At 42.7% G+C, this 10986-nt stretch overlaps 1 pseudogene; it reads left to right on the top strand.

Moving 5' to 3' along the window:
- The first annotated feature begins 7757 nt into the window (after positions 1-7757).
- On the top strand, positions 7758-7875 carry LOC124614258 (annotated as a pseudogene).
- The last annotated feature ends 3111 nt before the right edge of the window (positions 7876-10986 follow it).

Here is a 10986-nt window from a genome sequence, read left to right as displayed (position 1 = left end):
ACAAAGACTGAGCTTCAGCGATTTGGTTGGAAGACAATGCAACAACCTCCGTAAAGCCCGTGTCTGTCACAGTGAGATTCACACACATCTGGCAACCTGGTAAAAGACGTGCGTGGACTTCAGTTTCAGTCGGAAGAGGAAGTGCAAGATTAGGTGAAGTTGTGGATAAGTCAGCAGCTGACCGCATTCCACGATATAGGAATTGATCATTTCGTTTCCCAATGGTATAAATGTCTTAAGGTGCATGGTGATTACTTTTGTATGGAACCCATCCTTGGTCCCTTTGTGCCGGGTGTTAGTCATTCATTTGACTGCACCAACCGCGGAAGGTGAAACGATCAGTCTCATTCATTAAAAGTTGAAGTAGATGTATGTTAAAGATACGATGGGCGTCAGCTCGTCTAGTAAAGTGATCACAAATGCGAAATGATTTAGACGAGATATCTGTATGGCGCGAAGAGTGGAAATTTTTTTTAAATAACGAAAACTTTAAGCGCATCAACATGAGTACATAAATGAGTCCGTTAAATTTCGTTTACACTATAAATTACACATCTAAAGGCGGTCAATTCAACCAGTTACGTACCTAGAGAAGCCAATTACGAACTACTTGTAACGAACACACAGATAATGTTATCGCGAAGTCGAACCACAGACCATTTTTTCGGCAGAACACTTACAAGATGGAATAGGTGTAGTAACGAGACTGCCTAGATTATGCCTGTGAGGCCTCTTCTGGAGTATTCCTGCAAGGTATGTTGTCCACGCTAGACAGAGTTGATGCAGGATATTGATCAACTTAAAAAAGGTAGATCATTTTTTTCACCACGAGATAAGGGAGACAGTGTTACCAATATGATGCATAAGTTGGGATGGCAACCAGTAAAACTATGGCCTTTTTTATTGCACCGAGATCTTATCACGAAATTTCGATCATCTGCTTTCTCATCCGAAGGTGCAAATATTTGGCTGGCGATATTCTACACAGAGAAAAATGACCGTCGTAATAGCGTAAAAGGTATCAGAGCTCACACGAAAATATTTAAGTCCTCGTTGTTCCCATTACCTGTTAGGGAGTGGAACGGTAGAGAAATAGTCTGAAGGTGAATCGATGAACACTCTGCAAGGTACTTAAATGTGAGTAATCATGTAAATGTGGATGTAAGTCGTAATGTTTACCACAAAAAATGTGGACTCACATCACTGTTCACGTGTTTCGGTTAGGCGACACTTTGGTGCCTTGCGCTTCAGTATCGACGTCCTTATAAAGCAGTCCCTCATCTGACTTTATGAGAGTGATTACACAATGTACCAGACAAACTCGCTACAGATAAGCACAATGAAAAACCAGTCAGTTTTTACTTTTTTTATTCACTCGATGACTAGTTTCGAGCCGAAATCCATTTTCAAATCATCGTAACATAGTAAAAAACGATGTTCCCGAAGATGTGAAAACCATGTCAAAAATGTGCAACGAACACTGTGCACACTCTAACCGTTCGTTGCACATTTTTGACGTGGTTTTCGGAAACACCATTTTTCACCGTGTTACAATGATTTGGAAATGGGTCTCGACCCGAACTTGATCATCGAGTGAACAAAAAAGTAAAATTTGGAACTTTGGGCTGGTTTATCGCTGTACTGATTAACAGAAGTTGCTGACTCACAGCTACTGCAGCATCCCTACAAATAAGTCTGACATGGCCGCCAGAAAATCGAACCGGACTCTCCAAGCTAGTTGACAGCCACGCCTATCACCACAGAGGGAATTTAGCCATTGTTATCAGATTTATGAATTCCCACATTTAATTTCCTTCCTTCTTTACCAACAGCACAAGTTCAACGTCCATAGAAAGTCATGCTATTGCTGTACAGTTTCCGATACATCTTTCTGAAATTCATATCAGAATTTTACAGACGTATACCTGGTTTCCTTATGGCGGTATAATTCATCTGCCACACTCATCTCTTATGTCTCCCTGTTTGCGACCACCCGAAGTAATGCAGAAGTGATCCAGACTTCCAGATAGTAGAAATCCTTAGAGTGGTCTACCCCTAGTTTAGCCCAATTTCAGTTTGAAGGAAATGATTATTTTGCATTCTGCAACGATTTTCATATGTTTCATCTTAATCCTATTAATTGTTTGTGTTAAGCTGCCTATTTGCTCTAGACATCCATTACACTAAGACTATCCTACTTAATGGCTTGCAATATACTGGCGGAAAGGAGCACGATCGAGGTAAGGTGCAGATTTCAACATAGCAGGTAAGACGAAAGGTTGCTACGAGATAGATTATCCTAATTATGGCAACGGCTGGTCAGTGAACTAATGCCAAGCCCAGTAGGGCTGTAAAAATTGCAACAGTCGTAAATGAATTCACGAGTGTCATACTGAGAATTATGAGCCATAAAACAGATGAAAGAAGATATCACAGATAAAGAGCTACTCTGTGAATGGAATACCATGGTAATTATAGACCTGAAATTTGGACTAATCATGATAATTAAAAATATTGGAGCTTTTATTCTTATACGATAATCACAAGCAATACGTCACCAGAGAGTGCTGGAGCTGTGTGGTGCGAACAGTTAGTGGTGATAGATCGGGAGTGTTTGTGCGATTTCGTTCATTAGCGGTGTGGCAGTTGCTGTTTGAAAAAGTTGAGAGGAATCCGGGCTAACTCACTATTTCACTCATATTTTTCGAGTTTATTGGAAACAACTTTCTAGCTGTTCCTGTTGTAACGTATAATACTTCAAGGTGTATTATGTACGATCGGGGCCATGATTTTGTGGATTCAATGAACATTAATTTGTGTACCAGGCTTTTTATATCAGGAAAACCTACAATTTATCGCCACATTACAAATATCTGAACTCTGTCATAAAGACCGGTTTTACTTTAAAATTTAATTTGCATTTGTCAACTTCAGTCACGTTTATCACGCCTGCATCTTTTACTCAATCCCACTGAACAATTTTTATGACAATGCAGTGAATGTGTGGCCGTTTCCTATACGACAAACTGTTTATCCTGTAACGCCGTTGCACTTTGTGTCCTGCGTGTTCGTGAAGTCGTAAGACTATCGAGGGTAAATTTATTTTTTATAGTCTTGGCGTAACATGTGTGAGGAAGTTCGATGCACAAGGACAGATATACGCCCCTAGGCGCTCCACCCGGCGACCCCGGCACGCAATGCGTCATATCTCATGCTGAAACGTGACGGATGTGGGACAAGCGACACACGACACCACATCGCGCACACACACACTCACAAAATAGCTTAGAGTGGCGTTCCATGACCCGTTGGTAGGTTATGAAGGCCGTGGATGTGACGATTCATCACGCGGAGGAATGATTTAAGAGAATTAACTAAGCATTCACATGAACACGGTAATTGGCTTTTATTCCCTACCCATGAATATTTCGCACACATAAAGCATGTGATGTGTGAAATTGGAAGTGACAGGAATGAAGCGGACACATGACAGAAACGTGTAATTCTACTGAAATACAGGGTGTCCGTAAATTATCTTTACAACTTAATACTTAAATACAAGGGTTATTCAGAAAGTAAGGAACGATCGGTCGCGAAATGGAAATTACAGTGAAAATGTGATGAAGCCTTGCACAGATGCTTTTGGCACTGTCTCTAGTATGCCCGTCGATCGCATCATGTCGCTCTTTTCACTTCTGAGCTCACAGTGAGAACGTAAAGAGGGCTAGAAATTACCGTGTCCCACCAAGTATGAGGGCCTGGCGAAAGATTTCGCCTGAAGCTATGCAATCCACATATCATAATTGTCATGCGGTTCGTTCTACACGAAAATTCTCGGCTGCACTCTACCGGAGCAATGAAGATGCTCCTGCAGCGTTTTCGATGGGAAGTGTTTGATCATCCACAATACAGCCCGTAATTGGCTACCTCTGATGTTCACCTCTGCTCAAATGAACCGCTGGCAATGAAGACAATATTTTGACACAGACACCGAGCTGCAGTCCGGAGTAAAAAATTGTCGAATAACTCTGGCGGCTGTCTTCTATAACGAGGAAATTGAAAAGTTGGTACAACGCTACGACAGACGTGTAAGTCTGAGCGGCGACTGTCTAGAGAAGTAGCTGGAACTTGTAGCTAACAGTTGCAACGAAAACAGTTTTGATTTTCGCTGTGGTTTCCATTTCGCGACCTATCGTTCCTTACTTTCTGAATATCCCTTGTATCTTGAAAACTGTGCTATATATTACCGAATGGTTTTCAACATGTGATAACATAATTCACAAAGTTTTGTTTCCTTATCCATACACATTAATAAGTGCACCTTTAGCGGCACGGATAATGTCTAGTCGGAATTCCAATTGTCTCCACCTACGAATCGAGATCGCCATGCTGAGATGTTCAAATGCAATGCGAATTTATGCCTTCAAGTCCTGTATGTCTATAACCCTGATTTGGTACGCCAGATCCTTTACAAAACCCCACAGTAACAGTCTAACGTAAAAGATGTCAGGAGATCGTGGCGACCATTGAATTGTTCCATTTCATCCAATCAACCAATTAGGAACTTTTTATCTAGAAGTTGACGGACATTTAGGGACCAGTAGGATGCTGCTCCATTCTGCTGGAATATGACATAAGGTGGGAGAGCTCTCTAGGCAAACTGTATTGTTCTGACATAGTGTGAGCTCTGTATATGAGTGTTTTAAGCACGCTCATAGTTTTCGAAGGGTGATTACAACTTGACGAGTGTGCTTGATACATTCGTACACAGAGCTCACACTGTCTCAGATCTAGACAGTTCCCCTAAAAATCTCGCCAACCTAACGACAATGTTTAGAAAGAAAGGAATATTCCGCCCAGCAGATTAACAGGGTACTGTCAGTTGATAGCATGAATTAGCAAGTGGAGAAAGAGAAGAATGCGCTAGCAAATTTAGCTTTTCTTCCTTTCGTGGACAACATTTCGTTTAAAGTAGCAAGAATACTCTGTAAATTTAAAGTAAAAGTAATTTTCCGTCCACCACCTAAGATTGCAGATCTTTCGGAGTCGGTGAAGGACGATTTTTTCCGTTGAAGGCCGGAACTTGAAAAAAAAAATAGTAGAGACTACACACGCTGTGAAAGAACACTGCACTCGCCTTTTGCAACGAAGCAAGTCCGCTATTGCGGAATACTGTATTGACACTGCACATTCAGTGATATATGATAAAATTGAGATTCTGAAAACAGCAACATGTTTTTGCTACTACACTATCAAACAATCCGTGAAAATACGTCTGGCTGAAAATCTGATGAATCGTGATAGTGGCTAGCAGTGGGACAGTGGATGGAACCCCATCATCTCCGCGATTTGTCCTTATCCTAGACGTCAGAGTGCGCCAACGGCAGCGGCGAGCGCTAACACTATGACCTGGTAGAGTCCGCGGTCCCACCAGCAAAGGTCATACCACAGGGAAGTGTGGCCCGTCTGTCAGTTGGAATTTTGGGGCATGCGCGGAATATTCGCGCCGCGCTTTATAGGACAGAACGAACCAAGTCTTCGTCAGTATTCGATGCCCCACCTGAACACCTGAAGATGACTGGCAGGTGCCCAGTCGAAATACCTTACAATTAATTCAACGACGACCGCCTGCAAGGCCGAAATTGTTTGAACATTCAGTTTGCCGCGAAACTTTCAAAATTTGTACAAGTCCTTGAATGACTCCCAGTAGCCGAACATAACTATTTCCAGCCAATGATCGGTTCGGTTGGACCAGAAGACCAGTCCATGTAAACATAACCCACAGAATAATGGAGCCATAACGAACTTGCAAACTGCCTTATTGATAACTTGGGTCCGTGGCTTCGTGAGTTCTGCGCGCTACTCGAACTCTACCATCAGCTCTTACCAACTGAAGTCGGGACTCACCTAACCGGGCTACTCTTTTCCAGTAGTCTATGGTCCAACCTATATGGTCACGAAACCAGGAAAGGCGCTGCAGGGCATGTCATGTTTTTAACAAAGATACTCGCGTCGGTCAACTGCTGCCGCAGCCCATTAGCGCCGGATTTCGCCGCACTGTCCTAACACATACTTTCGTCATACGTCCCACACTGATTTAAGCGGTTACTTCGCTTAGTACGTGCCTGTTCTCGGTCGTCAAGTGAAGACCACTGGGACTCCGTTGTCCGTGGTGAGAGGTAGAGCCAGAAATTTGGCTTTCTCGGCACACTGTTGAGACTGTGGGTCTCGGAGTACTGAACTCCCTAACGATTCCCGAAATGAAACTGTAATCGGTACTACCCGGCGTATCATAAAACGTCCAAAGGGCTAAACGGAAGGACTGGACCTTAGAGTGCGGGGAGCACTCACCTTTTATTGTTCATAATATTTATTAAAGTCAGTCAACAGATAACAGATGTCATAATCTTCGAACGAGAGAAATTTGTACATGAAACCGATCAGTTAGCTTTTGATAGTAAAAAAGAAAGGGCTACAGTAAGTTACCTCACCGTTTTAAAACCTTGCCGCATTCGGGAGGACGACGGTTCAATCCCGTCTCCGGCCATCCTGATTTAGGTTTTCCGTGATTTCCCTAAATCGCTTCAGGCAAATGCCGGGATGGTTCCTTCGAAAGGGCACGACCGATTTCCTTCCCCATCCTTCCCTCACCCGAGCTTGCGCTCCGTCTCTAATGACCTCGTTGTCGACGGGACGTTAAACACTAATCTCCTCCTCCTTAAAACCTTGGCCAAACATATTCATTTAAAAGAAAGAGTAACCTTACACACGAACTGTGAATAACAGTATTTGGCAATAACAAATAGTGAAAAAATAATATTTTTAATAATAAACTCACAGTCAGAGAACATTTATACATAAAGCCTATCAGTTGGCTTTAGTTACTAACATATGTATAACAACTTTTGAAATGAGACTTCTTATAGAAAACAGAAAACACTGCACGGCCAAACGGCTCTCGTAAGTTCACTTACTGATAGTTTTAAAACCTTGCCCAAATATATTCGTTTAAAAGAAAATGTAACCTTACATACGGACTCCCAACTAGACAGGCAATAATCTACATCAGACACATCTCTTACTAATAGTTTCCAGCTTACGGCATCTGCCAAGTGCGGACATGAACGTCCTACGGAGCGGTCAACACGGCCCACACCAGGTTGTGCCGCTCGGATACGATTTATGGGACCGACCGAGGGTGCGGTGTACAGTAGGTGCGTCCCATTTCACCTCCCCCACAAACGGTTAATTCAGAGGACTGTTATTGGGTGCACCTGGGTCTTAACGGAAGGTTCAATTCCGTCAGATTGAAGAACAACCGAGAACCCGTAGGTGTAGCCGGACCCACCACCTAATCGCAGATGGAGAACAAGTTGTCAACAATTATAGTCCAAGAAATAGCGTGTGAAGACGCAGCAACAGCATGATACAACCATATGTTTCAAACAGTGCTATGTTAACAAAACCAAAATCATCAACTTAAAACAACTTTAAATAAAAATGCGTAGCAAGCAGTATTGCAAGAGTTAAAAGAAATCGCGATTGCTAAATTTAGCTTACAAGTATCAAGTAAACACACTCAGGCCTGAGATATTTTAAGTGAGCGATTGAACTCTCTTCAACACGTGTTGCTCCCCAAAAAACACATAAAATATTTTACCCTTACGATAACTGAGCCCTTGTTGAGCGCAGACATTCAAACATCAGCACAAATGTCTCACGGAGTTAGGGTACTTTGCTATATCAAACAGTTCAAGGGCAACGACCTTGCCGCAGTGGATACTCCGGTTTCCGTCAGATCACCGAAGTTAAGCGCTGTCTGGCTTGATTGGCACTTGGATGGGTGACCATGTGGGACGCCATGTGCTGTTGCCCTTTTTCGGGGTGCACTCAGCCTCGTGATGCCAATTGAGGAGCTACTGGACCAAATAATAGCGGCTCTGGTCAAAGAAAATGATCGTAACGACCGGGAGAGCGGTGTGCTGACCACACGCCCGTCCTACCCGCATCCTCAGCTGAGGATGACCTGGCGGTCGGATGGTCCCGATGGGTCAAACTAAACACTCAGTTTTGAGACATTATACAGAATAAGCCCCACGGCTTGGGTGGCAAGGCAGAATGCCGACGCTACTAGACATCAAACAACAAGAGTTCCATCAAACTGGTGCAACAAATTGTGTAGAGTCCGACCACAACATGGATTACTAACAGATTTTCATAACTCAGCACTCACTGATAGTTTGTCTCAGGTGAGGTACACTTGCAATACGGAAGGCAGAATGTGCGTGGCCAGTGAAATACATAAATAGAATGATGTCATCTTATCAGGTCAGCAGAATAGACGTCCAACAGGATCAGAGAAGTAGGTCGCCACTATAACCTCGCAGTAAAATGTAATCGGTTAACGGCCACCAACTGCTTTGCTGCACAGACCATCTCAAGACACAGCCATTACAACTGTCACCTGTACAACACCTTTTCAAAACAGCTCTTCACCGACCGGGTTACCTCCCCTCCTTGGGCAATCGCACCGTCGACTCTCCACCACCAAACTAACCTCATTCGCGCTCGCCTGGCGATCTCCTCACACCTCGCGACCGACACACAAAAGCTGAAAGTATAGCATCTCTGAACAAATATGGATATCAACAAAGCCGGCAGGGCTCAGGAATATCCCACTCTTCTACCTCCAACTATCTTTCTGTGTTTCCCCCTTTCCATCCTGTTTTTCCCCGCCTACCCTTTCTCTTCCTCCCTTCTCTCCGTCGAGTCCTTTTGTTCTCCCCTCCACTGCCTTTCCCACTCCTTCTCGCGTCCGCCCAGCCCACCCCCCCTTTTCTATGTCCCCTCCCTCCATCGGCTCACCCCTTTTTTTCTTTTCCTCTCCTCCCCCTTTTTGCCCCTTCACCGGTTCGGGTCTCCCCCCCCCCCCCCAAATCAACCACCGTGTCGCCTCTACAGTGCTGTTTTAAGTAAGTGTTCAGTGTTGTGCGCCCCCTGTCAGTGTTGCAAACAGCCACCACACCGTCGCTAGTTGTATTTTTATCTCATGCGAACAGAAACCAGACTGTCGCAGTGTTTTTAATTGTGCATGTCACCTTCTTGTGTGTCATTATCCGCATCGTCCACGCCGTATTTTTGTATTTTAAGTTCCGCAACTTTCCGCCATTTTGCTGTTATTAACAACGTCACCGTTTTATCGCCTTTTGCCGGCTGTTTTGGGTAGCACAGGAGACTGATATTGCCACCAACTTCGTCTCAAATTTCCAGATGAGTACTGTATAATTGCTTGTACCGGTTATGCCTTTTCTTTTTCAGTAATAAGTTTGTGAACTTTGTTTTGAACACCTGTATTTCATCCTTAGTCGTTTACCTAAACAGGATCCAGTCCGAAGTGCTATTATATTTCCGAGTACCCCACTTTACTGAACTGAAAATTCACTTCAGTAAACTTTCACTGCAGTTAATAAACTTTGTGGGGTTGTAAAGCTCATAATTATTTAGTGAGAATAAGTTTTTAAATACTCCACGTAACTTTTTTTAAAGGATAGTTAAAGTTTCATCAACGTACAATTATCAAGAGACGACTTAATGTATTCAGTTGAAAGATTCTTCTCATTGAAATGACAGCGTTTATAATTTCAAGCGTTACGTAGTTAATAGTGTTTCTAATATTATGTTATGACTAAAAAGTGCAGCTTAGATCCGAGTCTACTGACAGACTAGTTTCTGGGTCCCCATACTGATAGCTGAGCCATATTTAAATTTCATATGCCAATAGCAGTACTCAAGAAGCGGAACTTTCATTCTTGTAACTTGTATGTACTATCGTAGCGACATAGCTATAACTATTGGAACTATACTAGATCAAGATATCACATGCCCCATCTGAGTTAAATAGTATAAGGAAGTGAATCCCTTTGACAATACAAATAATAATCACTACAAATAATACGATTACTTCAAAATTATTTCAGTGGTTTTAATTTCTAAATAATTAAACTGACAAAAGAACCCCTTGTCCAAGTTAGTAGCTCTTTGATTAGTAATCATTTACCCGTAATGCTCATTAGCATCTTGCTGTAATGTACAGGCAGTAAGTGTTATTGAGAGACAGTTGTTGCCTAAACTCCTCATGTGTAGTTCATGTTAAACGATTGTACATTACTTACTAAATTCCGCTACAGCATAGTATGTTGTTGGGAAAACAGAATTTCATTATCAAATACAGTCAAACCCAATAGTTAACTTTCTTTATGACCCATTTAGGTACTTGGTACAATTTTACCTAATTAGGCTCGTGACCGTTCCTTTTTACATAATTACAGATTGCTTTATTACTAATAGAACATTTGCTCGATTCCCGTTTGTTCTGCTACTGCCTACTTTCGATAGAAATCTTTACAGAAACAAAAATAATCCGATATCTTTCTATTACGTGCGACCACGGTTGAATAAGCATATTTTACAGGAGTAACATTATCGATGTACTGTTAATTTAGTAGGAGGCTGCAGTGCAATAAACTCGCTGGCTAATACAGAAGCTTCCTGAATGGTGGTCGGTGGCTGAAGGAGTGGTAGTAGCCGCACGGACATATCATGTCAAATCACCTAAGCAACTGCGCGGTAGAGGGTGCTCGCGTCAGTTGAGATCGTTGAAACACAGTAGTTGGTGCACAGAACTCCTGATACTCATGAATGTGGAATATAGAAATTAGGGCCCTGATACGGAACCTTTCTGGTCACCACATGTTGCTGTTTCCCAGTCGGACAAGGACTGATTCCTTAATACAAAATTGTCTGCCGTTGGCTGGAGACTGCAAACTCTTCACCTCTTATACCACATTTCCACAGAGATTATTGTGCAAGACAAAGGCTTTCATAAGGTAGCAGGTGTCTCACGCTCAGTACCTCTCTCATTCCGATTGCAGAAGATAGGCACCGAAACGAGTCCATATGCTTTCACATTTTGACTCTTCCACTTAC

The sequence above is a fragment of the Schistocerca americana genome, chromosome 4 (genome assembly GCF_021461395.2).
Source record: "Schistocerca americana isolate TAMUIC-IGC-003095 chromosome 4, iqSchAmer2.1, whole genome shotgun sequence".
Taxonomy (NCBI): Eukaryota; Metazoa; Arthropoda; class Insecta; order Orthoptera; family Acrididae; genus Schistocerca; species Schistocerca americana.
Note: the sequence above shows the minus strand (reverse complement) of the source record. Positions and strands in the feature narration are given on the sequence as shown.